At 46.7% G+C, this 15368-nt stretch overlaps 2 long non-coding RNA genes across 2 annotated transcripts; one reads left to right on the top strand and one right to left on the bottom strand.

Annotated features, from left to right (window-relative positions):
• The first annotated feature begins 437 nt into the window (after window positions 1-437).
• LOC105494313 (uncharacterized) lies at window positions 438-13462 on the top strand. Its single transcript, XR_011625354.1, has 4 exons — window positions 438-615; window positions 1734-1939; window positions 5185-5277; window positions 13315-13462. It is a non-coding gene; the product is annotated as an uncharacterized lncRNA (long non-coding RNA).
• Window positions 2056-4546, bottom strand: LOC139364090 (uncharacterized). The gene is made up of 3 exons (XR_011625353.1): window positions 4342-4546; window positions 3649-3740; window positions 2056-2299 (listed from the first exon to the last, which is right to left on the bottom strand). It is a non-coding gene; the product is annotated as an uncharacterized lncRNA (long non-coding RNA).
• Window positions 13463-15368: the final 1906 nt, after the last annotated feature.

The raw sequence follows: 15368 nt of genomic DNA, 5'->3' as shown, positions 1-15368 counted from the left end.
GACTCCAGGACCTCCTCGACATCCTCACATAAAAGGATTAATTTCTGGCACTATTTTGATAATCACCCCTGGAGCTAGGGGACTTGGCTTGAGGATACTTTTGCATAGCATGTTACTTAACTTTGAAAAACACAACAGTTGTATCAATAAATGGGTTGCAGAGTATAAAAGCAAACAGACCAACCACTCCACTCTGGCCTCAGATATTCCTCAAGCTAGTTCCTTGTGGGGAACTAACTGCTTTCCTGCTGAGTCACTGTGGCTGCAGCCCTGCCCTTTCATGTGACTGTGTCATTTGGCATTATGGTTCTTCCTGAGCCCAAGGGGACTACAAAGGTCTCTATCAGGACATTGGGCATGGCCACTGTGCTAGGTGCACACACCTGACAGATCGTCTTGTGGGCTCCCACTTTTCCTATTGCTCCCAGCATCACATAGATCCCTGGGATCCCTCCATTAGCTTGGCAATGCCGTGGAAGTTGCCAGAAAAAGAATCCTAAGGAATTGGTTCTCGGCAGCTTTGGCTCAGGCATTTGTCTTCTTAACGAACTGGTGGGGAGGTAGCTCTTTTGGTGCATCATCTCCAGGGCAGGATCCTGCCCTCTGAAGCTTGTGGTGAGACCAGGGACTTGGGGGCTGATGGGGAAGCTTGGGACCTGCTCTTCCCTCTGCTATGAATTTTCTCTCTGGCCAAAGCAATGGCCTCTCCTAGCCCTGCATTTCAATTTGATTGCTCTCAGTACCCATGGTCACCTTTCCTCACCCACAGCTCTTCACAAAAGAGAGACAAGAACAGGGAGGAAGGGATCCCAAAGCAGAGTCCCTGTTGAGGCTGGGGTCCCTGGGCAAATCTGCACCCTGTGCAACTCCTGGGACTGCAGATGTGAGTGATGCCCCAGGATGAATGGTACCCCCAAAGCCTTGAGTGGGGGAACCATGTGCCATCTGCCACTCCACCCTTGGGAAGATAGCCCCACCATTGAGTCAGGGAGCACCAGGAGGAGGTCCTGGATCTCTAACATCTGTCGTCCTGCTGGGTAATGATACTGTGTCTTTTATAAAATCAGAACTAGCCTGGGCAACATGGAGAAAACCTCTCTCTACAAAAAAAAAAAAATATATATATATATATTAGCTGGGCGTGGTGGTCATGTACCTATTAGTGCCAGCTACTTACAAGGCTGAGGTGTGAGGATCGCTTGAGCCAGGAGGCAAAGACTGCAATGAGCCGTGATCATGCCACTGCACTCCAGCCTAGGAGAGAGAGTAAGACCCTGTCCAAAAAAAAAAAAAAAAAAAGCTTTCCATTCCTTTTAGAGAAAGCAGAAAACACACACAGAAGACTGTACTCACACACCTGTGTGGCTGTGGTCAGAGGCTTTGCCAAGGGACCTTTCCTGGGAGGGGAAAGAAAAGCCTATGAATTGCCTTGAGGACCTGAACAAGGGCACAGGATATGGAGGGGGGTGACAACAAAATGGTTTTTATTGGCAGTCAGCCCTCCACACGCTGCAGTCCCTCCTATCAGTCCACTAGCAGGTTCCTAGGGAAGCAATACGTCTTCCATTTGGCCATGCACACACCCCTCCTGCAGCAGTGAGCACTTTCTGTTCTCCTGCATGGCTGGCCTGATGCTCACCCTGCAGCCCCGTGACAGGAGGAATGACATTACCCCTGCCTATGCAGAACCTACTTTCCATTCCCTATCTCAACTGTGCTCTTCTTCTCCACAGTGGCTCCCAAAGTATCAAGCCCACTGTGCTGATTTGAGCGTTTGGTTCAGCCCTTTCTGGTCATCACCAACGTTCACCTGGCCATGCTGATGGCAGCAGGCACTGATCTGGCCATTTCCACAGCCTGGTCACCCCATGGTGGCCCTTGATTGAGCTTGCCATGGCACGGAAGGGGGCCTCTCCTACTCACCGAACTCCTTATTGAGGTACAGCACATTCATTTATATTCATATGGTAGTAATACCTAATTTTTATAGGTATGTGCCAGGCACTGTCCAAAGTATTTACATGCATTACTCATTTAATCCTCACAATCGCATGATATATACTGTTAGCCCCAATTTACAGATTGAGGAAGCTTGACCATGGAGACTTTTGCTAACATATTCAAAGTGCATGTAAGGAACAGGGCCCAGATTCCAACCCAAGCTACTAAGTTCCCAAGTGCATGTGTGTTCGAAGATATCATGCCATGAGGCTGCTGAAGATTCACACGACTGGTATCCAAATCCTTCCTAGGAATAGGTGGTGATGCGATGGGTGGAGAAGCATGGAGAAGGCAGATCCTGGAAAGAGGGCGAGCAAAGAACACAGAAAGGGGACACTGGGAGCCAGAAGCCAAAGGGGAACCTGGACTTCCCTCCGTTCTCCAAGGCCTGGTTCTCACTGAAGATATTGTGGGATGAGAGAGAGAACAGAATACTAAAGAACAGAATGAAAGCAGGTGAGCAGTCGGCCCAGAGGAGAGGAATGCACACAGGCTGAAGGGAGAGAAGAGATGAAATGGACATAGCACGTCTCACAAGCCAATGGGAGGAGCTGGAAACCCAGCATTAGCTTGAAGGTGCTCACCTTCCCTCTGGATGGTTGACTCAGTGTTGACACAGACTTTAGCTGTCAGCCCTGAAAGCAATCAGCTCATCATTGCAGCCTCTTTATTGTCTAAATTTTTCTGAAGGCATGAGATGCCACTGGCCTTTCAACAGGGCTACCCAGGACATGGGGAAGAGAAGGACAGGGAAGCAGAGATAGAGGCCAAACACAAGTGCTTCTGCCAGCAGAGCTCAGAGCATGTCTGGCAACCCCAGTTCCCAGCCCTGAAGCAGGCACCAGGCTACCAGGACAGACATAAACCAGGGACAAGGAAAGGGAAGGGCCAGCCCCAAAGCCCTTGGGATGCCTTGTCAATAGGCCAGTGTCCTTTGGAAAACATTCCAAAGGAAACAACAAAAGTGAGACAAAGGATTTCCTTCCTCTTCCCTCATGTCAGAAATTCCCTGAGGGTCTTTCCTGGACTACTTGTCTGTCTCTATAACAATCCTACACACTGGTCAAAGTTTTTAAGGCCAAAAGTTTTAAAGGAAATGGAAAGAGAAGTAAGATTTAAAATATGTGTCAGAGTCTGTTGCTGTCACTGTGGGAGCTTATTCTTTCTTGTCACAGCGAACAAAGCTGAGGAAACAGATTTTTCCATGTTACATTTGATGGGGGTGGGACCCATGGCCTAGAACTGGGGGTCAGCGGAAGATAGCGCACACCCATTAGAGAAAGGGGTCAGCAAGAAGGAAGATAGAAGCAGATGCCAACGGGGCAGGGGGCTGTAGGGAAAAGAGGGGGAAGAGGGAGGGGGCAAAAGGAGGAAGAAGTGGAGGAGGAGGGGATGAAGAGGAGGAGAAGGAGGAAGAAGAGGAAGAGGGGAAAGGAGGAAGAGGACGAGGAGGAGGAAGTGGAGGAAGGGGAAGAAGAGAGGATGCACATGAAGAAGAGAAATCACCACTGCCTTGTCTGCCTTCACTTCTCCCTGCCTCTCGCATCCTCTACCTGTTCTCAGTCAAGTTCTTGCCACTGGCACTTAACTTGTCTTCCCTTTATGGACCTCAACAATCCACCCCTCCAGGTCCTTCCCGCCTCTCACCTGGACTGGTCTGTGACTTCCAATAATAATCTTCTTAGCTTCAGTTTCTCCCTTCTCCAGCTCACTCTTCTCACCACTCCAGGTTTAGCTTCCTAAAATATTATTTTCATGACATTATTCTGTATCATTTTTTTGATAACTCCCTCTTTAACTTCCATTTCCCAATTTGGTGTAATGAGCTTTTCGTAGAAGGGTCCTCAAGGGTTCTCAGCCTCAGCACAGTTGATATTTGGGGCCAGATAATTCCTCACTGTGAGGCCTGTCCTGTGCATATTAAGATGTTCAGCAGCATTCCTGTTACCCTTGAGTGCATCCCTTCCAACCCCTACTTGTGACAACCAAAAATTTCTCAACAGTGCCACTTGTCTCCTGGGGGACAAAATTGCCTCTGGTTAAGAACCAGTGACCTAGATTCAACCCCTGACTCTGTCACCTACTGACAGAGCTCCTTTGGGTAAATGACATAACTTCTCTGAAGCCTAGTTTCCTCAACATTAACACAGGGCTAATAATGCCTACCTTACAGAGCCATTGTGAGAATTAGATAAAATAATTCTAATATATAACACAGATCTAACACAATATCTAGCACATGATAATAGCACAGTGAGATGGGGCCCACTGTGTACAGTACAAACCGGAGATTCTACCATGGTTTAGCTCCATCCTAGGTATATTAGAATAGCCATTTACTTGTTATTATAAGGAACAAAATAATAGTGGATTAAACAAGTAACAGTCCATATAAAATCAGTCCCGGCTGATAGAGTGCCCATGTGGTGTCTGGTGTACAGGCCCTTTCTAGCTTCATGTTCTGCCATCCTCAACACAAGGTTTCCATCCTATGGTCCAATATGGCTGTTCCAGCTCCCACCACCACATGTCTGCCCTTCCAGGAAGCAAGAAGGAAAGAAGGGTGAAAGGGGAGAATATGCCTCTTTCCTAAAGTGGGTACCATTGTGGTGCTGTACACATCACTTCCACTCACATTCTATTGGCCAGAGCCTAGTCACATGATCACACCCAACTACAAAGGAGACCAGGAAATATATATATATATATCTCCATAGCTTCCACCCAGACCTCTTCTAAAGAGCTTGTTCAAAGCACTAACAGAGCCAGCCATGGTGGTGTGCACCTGTAATCCTAGCTTCTCAGGAGGCTGAGCAGATAGGATTGTTTGAGGTCAGGTGGTCAAGGTTGCAGTACACTATGATCATGCCTGTGAATAGCCACTGGACTCCAGACTGGGCAACACAGTGAGACCCCAGCTTAAAAAAAAAGCACTAACAGGTCTATTTGGTTATCCTCCTAGTACCATCACTTCAATATGCTCTAACAAAAGATATGTATTTTTTGTTTGTTTGTTTTTAAGAAACAGAGTCTTGACCTGTCACTCAGGCTGGAGTGCCGCAGTACCATCCTCCCACCTCAAGTGATCCTACTTCAGCCTCCCAAGCAACTGGAACTACAGGTGTGCATCACCACGCCTGGCTAATTTTTTATTTTCTTTCTTTTTTTTTTTTTTTTTTGTAGAGACAGAGTCTTGCTGTATTGCCCAGGCTGGTCTCAAACTCCTGGGCTCAAGAAATCCTCCCACCCTAGCCTCCCAAAGTGTTGGGAATACAGGTGTGAGTCATTGCACCTGGCCCAGAAATATCTTTAGTTATGTGGCAAAGTACCCAGCTGAACCTTCTGTTATCACAGATCAGAGAACAAATATTGGGAAATGTTACATACTGAATGTTTGTATCCCCACTGAAATTCATATGTTGCTGGCATTTGGAGATAGGACCTTTGGGAATTAATTATTGTCAGATGAGGTCATGAGGGTGAAACCCTTCTCTGATAGGATTAGTGTCCTTATAAGAAGAGACATCTGCTGGACGCAGTGGCTCATGCCTGCAATCCCAGCACTTTGGGAGGCCAAGGCGGGCAGATTGCTTGAACTCATGAGTTCCAGACCAGCCTGGGCAACATGGCAAAACCCCATCTCTACAAAAAATGCAAACATTTGTCAGGCATGGTGCTGCATGCATGTAGTCCCAGCCACTCAGGATGCTGAGGTGGGAGCCCAGGAGGCAGAGGTTGCAATAAGCTGAGATTGCGCCACTGCACTCCAGCCTGGGCGATAGAGCCAGACCTTGTCTTAAAAACTAAAAATAAAGAAGAGACATCACTCACTCTCCATCCACTATGTGAGGACACAGAGAGAAGGCAGTCATCTACAAGCTGGGAAGAGAACCTGCATCAGAAGGCTACTCCTTAATCTCGGACTTCTAGTCTCCAGAACTGAGAAAAAAAAAAATACACTTCTGGTGTTTAGGCCAACCAGTTTGTGGTATTGTGTTATGGCAGCCCAAGCAGACAGATAAAGGTTCAGCCTCCAAACAGTCACATTCTGCGGTACAGGAGGTTCTGACTTCAACCTATACATTTGTAGGGCAATTTAGCTCATAATAAGCATACTGTAGATGCCCAGGAAATACTTCTTATCTGTCTGATTAAAAGACTCAGAAAGAGAAAGGCTAATCATACTGTTAACTAACTCCTGTGCACAGGGCCACTCAGCAATGTTTTGACAGGTTACTCCTCCTCTTGCTTCCCCTTAGAACTCAATATTCTCTTTGGCTGTTATGACTCCACTCTCTCTAAGTTTTTTTCCTTCTTCTCAGGCCACTCCTTCATCCCCTTAGTGAATTCCTCTACCTCCGGCCATCCTTTAAAAGTCAGCATTCTATAGTGTTCTATTCTCCTCACTCTAAGCTCTTTCCACAGTGATCTCATGGACTCCATTGCTTCAATCATCGTTTGCAGCTGATGGTTCTCAAATCCATAGCTTCCACCCAGACCTCTTCTGAACAGCTTGTCCAAAGCACTAACACAGCCAGCCATGGTGGTGTGCACCTGTAATCCTAGCTTCTCAGGAGGCTGAGCAGGGAGGATTGTTTGAGGTCAAGAGGTCAAGGTTGCAGTACACTATGATCATGCCTGTGAATAGTCACTGGACTCCACACTGGGCAATATAGTGAGGCCCCATCTCAAAAAAAAAAAAAGCACTAACAGGTCTATTTGGTTATCCCCCTGGTATCATCCCTTCAGTATGCTCTAAACTGGATCATTTATCAATCCCCTCCATCTTCTCCACCATGATTCACTCTCCTCCTCAATACACACACACACACACACACACACACACACACACATTGTTCCTTCTCTTAAGCTCCTTATCTCAGTGAACCATATCACCATCTCCCCAGAACCTAACTCCTATATTCAATCCCCAAATCCCATCCAGTTTGACTTCTTAATACCTCTTTCTATCCCCTCTTCTACCAGTTTACTTTGGGCTGCTGTCATCTCTCATTTAGATTACAAAAACAATATTCTTTCTAATCCATCTGCCTTTTACCCACTCTTTTCCCTTCAATCAAAGTGATTTTCTAAAACATAAACACAATGCTACCACTCCTCTGATGAAAACCTTTTAAAAACTTACCATTGGCCTTAGACACATTTTCAAATTCCTTAGTCGGGCAAAATAATTCTTCATCCCTGGGTCCTTCTTCTCTACTCCACTTCATCTCCTGCCCATCCCCGACACAACTTACACTCTTTATTCTTCACTTACAGTTTCCCAAAGAGTTCTATACTCTCTTTCAACCTCCAGCTTTTACACATTTTTCACCATGTTTGGACTCCTCCCGGCTAATTTCTGTTGCTATTGCAAATCTCAGTTTACACATTACCTCCTCGAAGAAACCTAATCAGCCTTTGAGAACCAATTCCTGTGGACCTTCTTCCCTGGAATCAACTGTCTCCCTCACCTTCAGGCACATTAACCCCACCCTGACAGCTCATTTCCTAACACCTGCGCTCCTCTTATACTTTGTTCATATCTTTATTAAAGCATTCATCACACCGTAATTCAGCTTTGCCCTGCTGCTCCCCCACTGTATGCAGGCTCCTCGGGGACAAAAACTGTCTGATTTCTGTGCTAGAAATCATCTGTTTTTTCTTCCATATCCCCTCCCTACCCTTCTCTGTCCTCCTGTGAGCCCCAGGAGGCTGATCTGTAGTAAATACATAAATGGAATTCAGCCACTGCAGAGAAGAGGGTGAAGTCCAGGTCAAGGTCATCATTTCACCGGCTAGATGAGCCCTTCAACCAAAGCACAGCTTCTGCCCCGTGGCCCTCTCCACCTGACTCATTTTTTCTTCCGGGAATTGTCTCTCCCTTTATCCCCTCAGCCCAGGCTTGATAATATCTTCCTGATGTTACTGGCTCCAGGAGACGGCACTACCCCTTGTTTTCCTGCACTCTGCCCTCCCCTTTGAAAATAGTCCCTTTATTAAATTCTCCTCAAATTACCAATTACCCAATTTAAGTTTGCCAGGACCCAATTAATTTCCTCTTTCAGTTTCTGGCAAAGATTCTAGAACATAAATGTTGAATGAATGGATGAATGACTAAATGAATTGAGGAAAACAACTCAAGCCATTGGCTAACTTGGCTTATTCATCCTTATTTCACAAGGAGAAAAAATGATTTCTCAATTTAGAACCTGAGACTCGGTCTGGCATGGTGGCTCATACCAGTAGTACCACCACTTTGGGAGGCCGAGGTGTACACCTCAGTTGAGCCCAGAAGTTTGAGACCAGCCTGGGCAACATGTCGAAACCCCTTCTCTACAAAAAAATACCAAAATTAGCTGGGAGTGGTGGCACGTGCCTGTAGTCCCAGCTACTCAGGAGGCTGAAGTGGGGAAATCAATTGAGCCTGGGAGGTCGAGGCTTCAGTGAACTGTGATTACGGCACTGCACTCCAGCCTGGGTGACAGAGGGAGACCCTGTCTCAAACAAACAACAACAACAAAAGAACTTGAAATTCAAGTGAGACAGTTTTAGGGTCAGCAAAGAAGGGGATCCTTGGGACGCTTTTGGCAGAAGGCAGGTCTGGGGAATGAGAAAGAGGCTGTTGGGTAGATGTCCTTTGCTATAGCAGTCCCTGAGGTTTGCAGGGTGCTGGGCTCCCCAGAGAGAACTGTATTTCCTGCTGTGACTCTGTGCCATGCTGGGTGGGAATGCCTCTTGTGCCTTCCTTTCTTTCTCTTGGTCTTTCCCCTAGAGAAGGGATTAGAAAATCACTAGATGGTTACTTCCTCCAACCTCCCACTCAAATCCAGCAACCTGAAATTCAAGCTCAAGAGGTGTGGGAGGGGAAAGCCCAGCAATCATCAAAGTAGGAGAGACTACATTCATGAGCAGATCTGGGCCAAGGCCACAGCCGGGGGGCAGGATCCTCTGAGATGAGTCATACACCACGCACCCTTGTGGAGTCCTCCAATTGTCCCAGCACTGTTCAAGCTGGGAGGGACCTCAGTGCTCATTATACCATCAGAACCCAGCCCACGGAGGGGAAGCAATTGCCCAAGATCATACAGTAAGTTGGGAGCAAAGCAGGTGTCAGAACCTAGGTCACCCAGTCAATAAACTTGCCATCTCATTGCCACACCACACTGCCTCCTGAGACCAGGGGATGCTTCCAAGATGTCAGGTTTCAGTAGAAGGAACAGGCTCCCAAAAGAAGAGGCCAGACAGACAGTTCAGGTCTGCTGTACTGTGTGCTTTGGAGAAGAGAATTAGCACTAGTCAAGCTATGGTTATACACAAGGCCCTGGCCATATATTGTCAAGGTCAATAGTACTGGTTCCGCAACACACACTGGGGCCTGTTGGGGTTGGTGGGGGAAGGAGACCATCAGGATAAATAGCTAATGCATGCGGGGCTTAGTACCCAGGTGTTGGGTTGATAGATGCAGCAAACCACCATGGCACACGTTTACCTATGTAACAAACCTGCACATCTTGCACACGTGCCCCAAAACTTAAAATAATAAAGAAAAGAAAAAAGAGTACTGGTTCTGAGCTCAAACAAATACGGGTCTGAATTTTGTGTGACCTTGAATAGGTGACTCAACTTTTCTAAGCCTATTTCCTCACCTGTAAAATGAAGGTTAAAAGAATACTCACCTCATAGGATTTTTGTGGGGACTAAATAAGGTGATTTATGTAAAGCATTTAGCACATTTAAAAGCTGGCACTGAATAAGCTCTCAATATATGTTGGCAATTATTTTTCCCTATAGCAATTGTTGTATTTAATTCTCATGCCATCCTTTTAAGAGAGACAGGACATGAGCTTGGTAAGTTACTTGCTCAAATTTATGTATTCGTTTATATTTGTTAAGCTCCTACCAAGGGGCCGGATTCCGTTCTGGACTGTGGGGATATGGCAATGAATAAAGGCAACAAAAATCCCTGCCCTCATGGAGCTTTCGTTGTAGTTGGGGCAGACAATCAACAAAAGTACAAGTCAATTATATGAAATGCCAGAGGGAGAGAAGTGTTATTGAGAGACATAAAACAAGGGAGATGATGGAGAGAGGGAGGGGAGAGTTGCAGTTTTAGAGAGAGTGATCATGGAAAGCCTCCACATGATGGTGATAAAGAAGCTGAAAAGAAATTATTTAGGCAGTTGGTGAGGGTAAGAGAGTCCTCCGTAAGGCTTCCCTTTCAACAAAAAGCAGCCCCAAAATCATTTCTTTTCTAACAAAGAACCACCTGTAAAATCGATCTGCAGACATAAATAAGCAAGCTCGAAGCTTGCACAGGTAAATGCCGGCAGCTGTGCCGATAGGAAAAGGCTACCTGGGGCCAGGTGTGTTCAACAAGGAGGTTCCCTCTTCTCTTTTCTTTGTCACCACATGTGCAGTAGAAAGGCAGGCAACCCATGCCAGTCAGGTAGAGACTCCATCTGTACAATAAAAGATTAGGGTGGGATGGCCAGCTTCTTTGTGTGCTATGCAAATAGTGCACCTGGTCCTACCAATCTCGCAGGCCCTATGTAAATCAGATGCCACCTCCTCAAGCTCGCCTATAAAACCCCGTGCATTTCACCACAGAACCAGAAAACCCACTCAGGAGCCCTTCCTTCTCTCTCTGGAGGAGAGAGAATTATTCTCTTTCCTTTCTTTCGCCTATTGAATGTCCGCTCTTAAACTCACTTCTTGTACATCTGTGTCCTTGATTTCTCTGGTGTGAGACAACAGAGCTCGGATATTACCCGAGACAAATGACGCCCCTTCAATGGCATTGAGCAAGGGTCTGAAGAAGGGAAGGGGATAGGCTTGTGGCTCTCAGAGGGAAGAGCATTCCAGAGAAAAGGAAGCACATGTGCAAAGGCCCCAAGGCAAGCACCAAATATTGGAAGGAGAACCTGGAGGCCAGTGCTCTGAAACAGGAGTGCAGGGAGGAGCCATGGGAATTGAAGTTAGAAAACACCCTTAATTATGGTGCTGGGAGCTGAGATGCAAACTGAGAACTAGTTCCCAAGCCCTTGCTCAGCCCCATTGCAGCCTCACTAGATGACAGGATGGTGTGATTGAGTTGATTCTGTTCTTTCTAGAGAGGGTTTTGTGTGGTCCAACACTGGATACCAGGGAGCGGGGTAAAGAATTCTATTTCCAAATAAGTGTAATGTCTCTATCTTCGGAACCAAAAATCAGAATATAAATTTCAATAAGTACATGAACTTATAAGCAGGTAGGACAGAACATATGAAAGTAGGGCATCCAAGATATGCAGGACCTTGAATGAGCACAAAAGCTTTTCTATCCCTAAGATCCTCAGGCACTTTACCTTTATCCACCTCTAATAAGAACCACCTCCTTCCTTGGCCTGGGGAGAAGCAAGCTGGGATTCTTTAAAGTCCTCTACCTGCCAGGGCAACAGTGAAGTCCAAGCAGGCAGAAGGCAGGGGCAGGGGTTAGGTGGCCGGGGGTCCCAGAGACCCAGTCCTGACTCCGGTACACTCTCGGAACCCTCTGAGTGCCTTACTTTCCCTCCTCCAGCAAGACGCCCTCCATCTGCCCACCCACCTCCCAGGATATTCCTAGGAAGGATCAAAGAGGACCTCTTGAAAGGGCTGGCTCCCACTCCAGATAATTGCTAGGTAAACGCACCGTGTGTTTAGGATGTAATGGGCCAGTGCAGACAGAGCTGAAGAGAGGAAATTGCTCACTTCAGGGAGGGGCAGGAACTCTTCCAGGCCATTACGGTCCACTAAGTAAGCTGCCTTTGCCAAGGTGAAATGGCTCCCTGATGACTTGAAGAGTGAACTGTCTCCTACCATTTCACACTGCATTTTGGTTACTGAGCTGTGATGCTCCCCTTCTCTCTCCATGAAACCTCTGCAGCAGGGTCGCCATCACCCTTCCAGCAGAAAGACCTGGGAAAACAAGCCACTGATTTCAAAAAGGGTACAAATTTATGTGGAAGGAGGTAGGGGAGGGAGGGTGAGAGGGAATGCTCTGGAGCTCAGTGAGGCACCTCGGGGTTACACCAGAAGGGACTCTGTGCTGGGTTCCAGGCCTGATTCTTTCTTTCTTTTTTTTTTTTTTGAGACAGAGTTTTACTCTTGTCATCCAGGCTGGAGTGCAGTGGTACAGTGGCATCAATCTCCGCCTCATGGGTTCAAGTGATTCTCCTGCCTCAGTCTCCCAAGTAGCTGGGATTACAGGTGCCCACCACCACGCCTGGCTAATTTTGTATTTTTAGTAGAGATGGGGTTTCACCATGTTGGCCAGGCTGGTCTCGAACTCCTGACCTCAGGTGATCCACCTGCCTCGGCTTCCCAAAGTGCTGGGATTACAGATGTGAGCCACTGCACCTGGCCCCTGGTTATTTCTTGATGCCATGCATCAGCTGAGTGGCTTTGAGGAAGTCAGTTCACGACTCCAGCCCTCAGATTTCTCATATAGAAAATGAGAAGATAATTGCTTAGTTCACACCCAGCTCTAAAATTCTGTGATTTTAGGCAGAAGAAGAGATTGCGTGGAGCATTTTAGTGGCTGGGATGGCTCATGACTGGGCTGAGATGATCGACCTTTGTTTCAGATCCAGAAACCTCTTCACCTGAACCTCATTGCCACAAGCCAGACCGAGACCTAGACAGGGATTTTCACACCAACAACAAAAAACACACTTAAAGAGCCTGATTATTTTTACCTGGAGCTTGGAGGCCCAGAGGAAAAACATACAAATGGGACTAGGTACACACACGCACTCAGCTTCTGAATTTTAATATCAGAAGATCATTATCATAAGCTGCATCAACAACTTGGGATCCTAACTAGTGCTAACTAAGCCTTCTCGCTTAATTACATGCTTAGAGCACTACAATTTAAAATCCTGGCAACCATGTTCTATGCAATTAAAAACAAACTCACAAACAGGCCTTACTTGTACCTCTAATATGTTGTTAAAAGTTTGTCCCTGCTGCTCACCCACTTTCCTGGGAACACTGCTTTTCGCCAAAGAGCCTCAGTCCCCAAATCCCAAATGCCTGTCAGTTACCCTCCAGCTTCTGTCAACAGGCCCATGGCCAAGTGTCATGAAAACCAACAGCTTTGCTTATTCCCACTCTGAGCTTCCAGATAACTATGCCTCCATTAATCTCTAGTGAGGAACACAAGATTCCTCAACTGCATTGGGGATACTGAGAGGATTGTATCATCAGTGGCTTTGAAAGTTGGAAGTGAAGTATTGGATTCTAGCCATGATTGGCCTTCATTCATTAATCAGTGCTGCCTTCTCTACCTTTCCAGGTTTATGAGCAGAAACCATTGCTTAAGAGATACTCACCATCAACCAGAATCATGGGGGACAGAGCACCATGAACTCAGTGAGCAAAGAGAACACGGTGGTGGGGGGTATTCTTGGGGATGCAATCTCCACATCAAATCCATTGGCAAGACCTGGATGTTCTTGGAAATGTTGAAACATTGAAAATGTTGAACATAAATTTTCTCCCCATCTCCAGTATCAACACCCAACTGAGGCCACCATCATTTCTTGGGTTTGGGTGGACAATTGCAACAGCCACCTATGACTGCTGTGACTTTCTCTATAACTCCAGTTAATCCATCCTCCACTCCGCAGCCTGAATGATCTCTTCAAAATTCACAGTAGATAATGACACCCCAGTGGAAAATGTTGATTACCTTCTACTTAGAATAAACCCCAAATTCTTTACTGTGGCCTACAAGACCCTCAGTGCAATCCTCGCTGGATGGGCTCCTCATTTTTTAAGTCTCAGATTAAATTAGCGGTTCTCAAAAGACAGCAATTTTGCCCTTTAAGAGACATTTGGCAATGTTGGGAGATATTTTTGGCTGTCATAAATGGAAGTCAGGGGGTGCCACTGGCATCCAGTGGGCAGAGGCCAGGGATGCTGTTGGACATTCTGCAATGCACAGAATAGTCCCCTACCGCAAAGAATTGTCTGACCCAAAATGTCAGTAGTGCCAAAGTTGAGAAATCCTGCCTTTAAATCGCTTTCTTGTAGTGACTTTATCTGATCATCTTTATCTCAAATTGGTTCCCATCCCCTATGCTCTTCATACCTCTAACCACAATTTGCAATTCTCTTCTTATTGTCATTTACATACATGTAAGCTCCACATTCTGGGCTAGAGACGAAGTATGTCTTGTCCAACTTTGTTGTCTCAACGCGTACCACTTAGCAGATGCCCAATACATATTTGTAGGAAGAAGGAGGGCAGGAAGGGGGAAAGGAAAGAAGAAAGGGCAGTCAAGGTGAAGCAGCACCCCCGCCCTTCTGAGCCCCTTTCAGTATCATACTGACTCTCATCTTCATGTGGAAAACCTGCCATTAGACTTGGCCAGTTGCGCTGATTATGTTTTACTGGAGAACAAGCCGAGTGGACTAGGAAAACACTTTAAAACTCAATTGTGGGGCAGGGTGGGGGGTGGGGGCATTGCCATGAAAATGTTTAGATTTCTTCAGTATTGACTTTGTTTTGTCAAACAAGTCCTCTTGAGGGTAGGGACCATGTCTATTTCAGTCTCTGCTGTAGCTCCAGCAACTTGCATAGTGCGTAGCACAGAGATAGTGGGTTCCCCAAAAGTGTTTGTGAATATGTGAGTACTCCCCCAGCCTGCAGGGGAGGGAGGGTTGATACCCCACTGCACCCACTTCTTCAGCAGCTCATGAACCCACTTACGAAGCCAGCCTTCAGGTCAGACTCTTGCTTTTCTTCTTATTAGTGGCCCTTAAAAGAGCATTGCCAATAAAAACTTCAGCTCTAAGCCCGGGCGCGGTGGCTCACGCCTGTAATCCCAGCACTTTGGAAGACGGCGGCGGGCGGATCATGAGTTCAGGAGATCGAGACCATCCTGGCTAATACGGTGAAATCCCGTCTCTACTAAAAATACAAAAAAATTAGCCGGGCGTGGTGGCGGATGCCTGTAGTCCCAGCTACTCGGGAGGCTGAGACAGGAGAATGGCGTGAACCCGGGAGGCCGAGCTTGCAGTGAGCTGAGATCGCACCACTGCACTCCAGCCTGGGCGACAGAGCGAGACTCCGTCTCAAAAAAACAAAACAAAACAAAACAAAACAAAAATTTCTGCTCTGGAAAGGAATTCTAGCCTTTGTCAGCTATTTCCGACAGCCCTTGAAAGAAAAATAAATTTGGCTCCAAGTTTTCCCATGCCTGTTTATAGTTCCTCACACAAAGCTCTGCCGTTTATCCAATTTTGTCACCCAGAGACCCAGCTAACTCTATCTCAGAGGTAGCCTCTCCCGTCCCCAGCTCAGCAGCCTCCACTCCAACTTCCTCCTCCCCACTTAAGGCTTCC

The sequence above is a fragment of the Macaca nemestrina genome, chromosome 7 (assembly GCF_043159975.1).
Source record: "Macaca nemestrina isolate mMacNem1 chromosome 7, mMacNem.hap1, whole genome shotgun sequence".
In the NCBI taxonomy this organism is placed as follows: Eukaryota; Metazoa; Chordata; class Mammalia; order Primates; family Cercopithecidae; genus Macaca; species Macaca nemestrina.
Note: the sequence above shows the minus strand (reverse complement) of the source record. Positions and strands in the feature narration are given on the sequence as shown.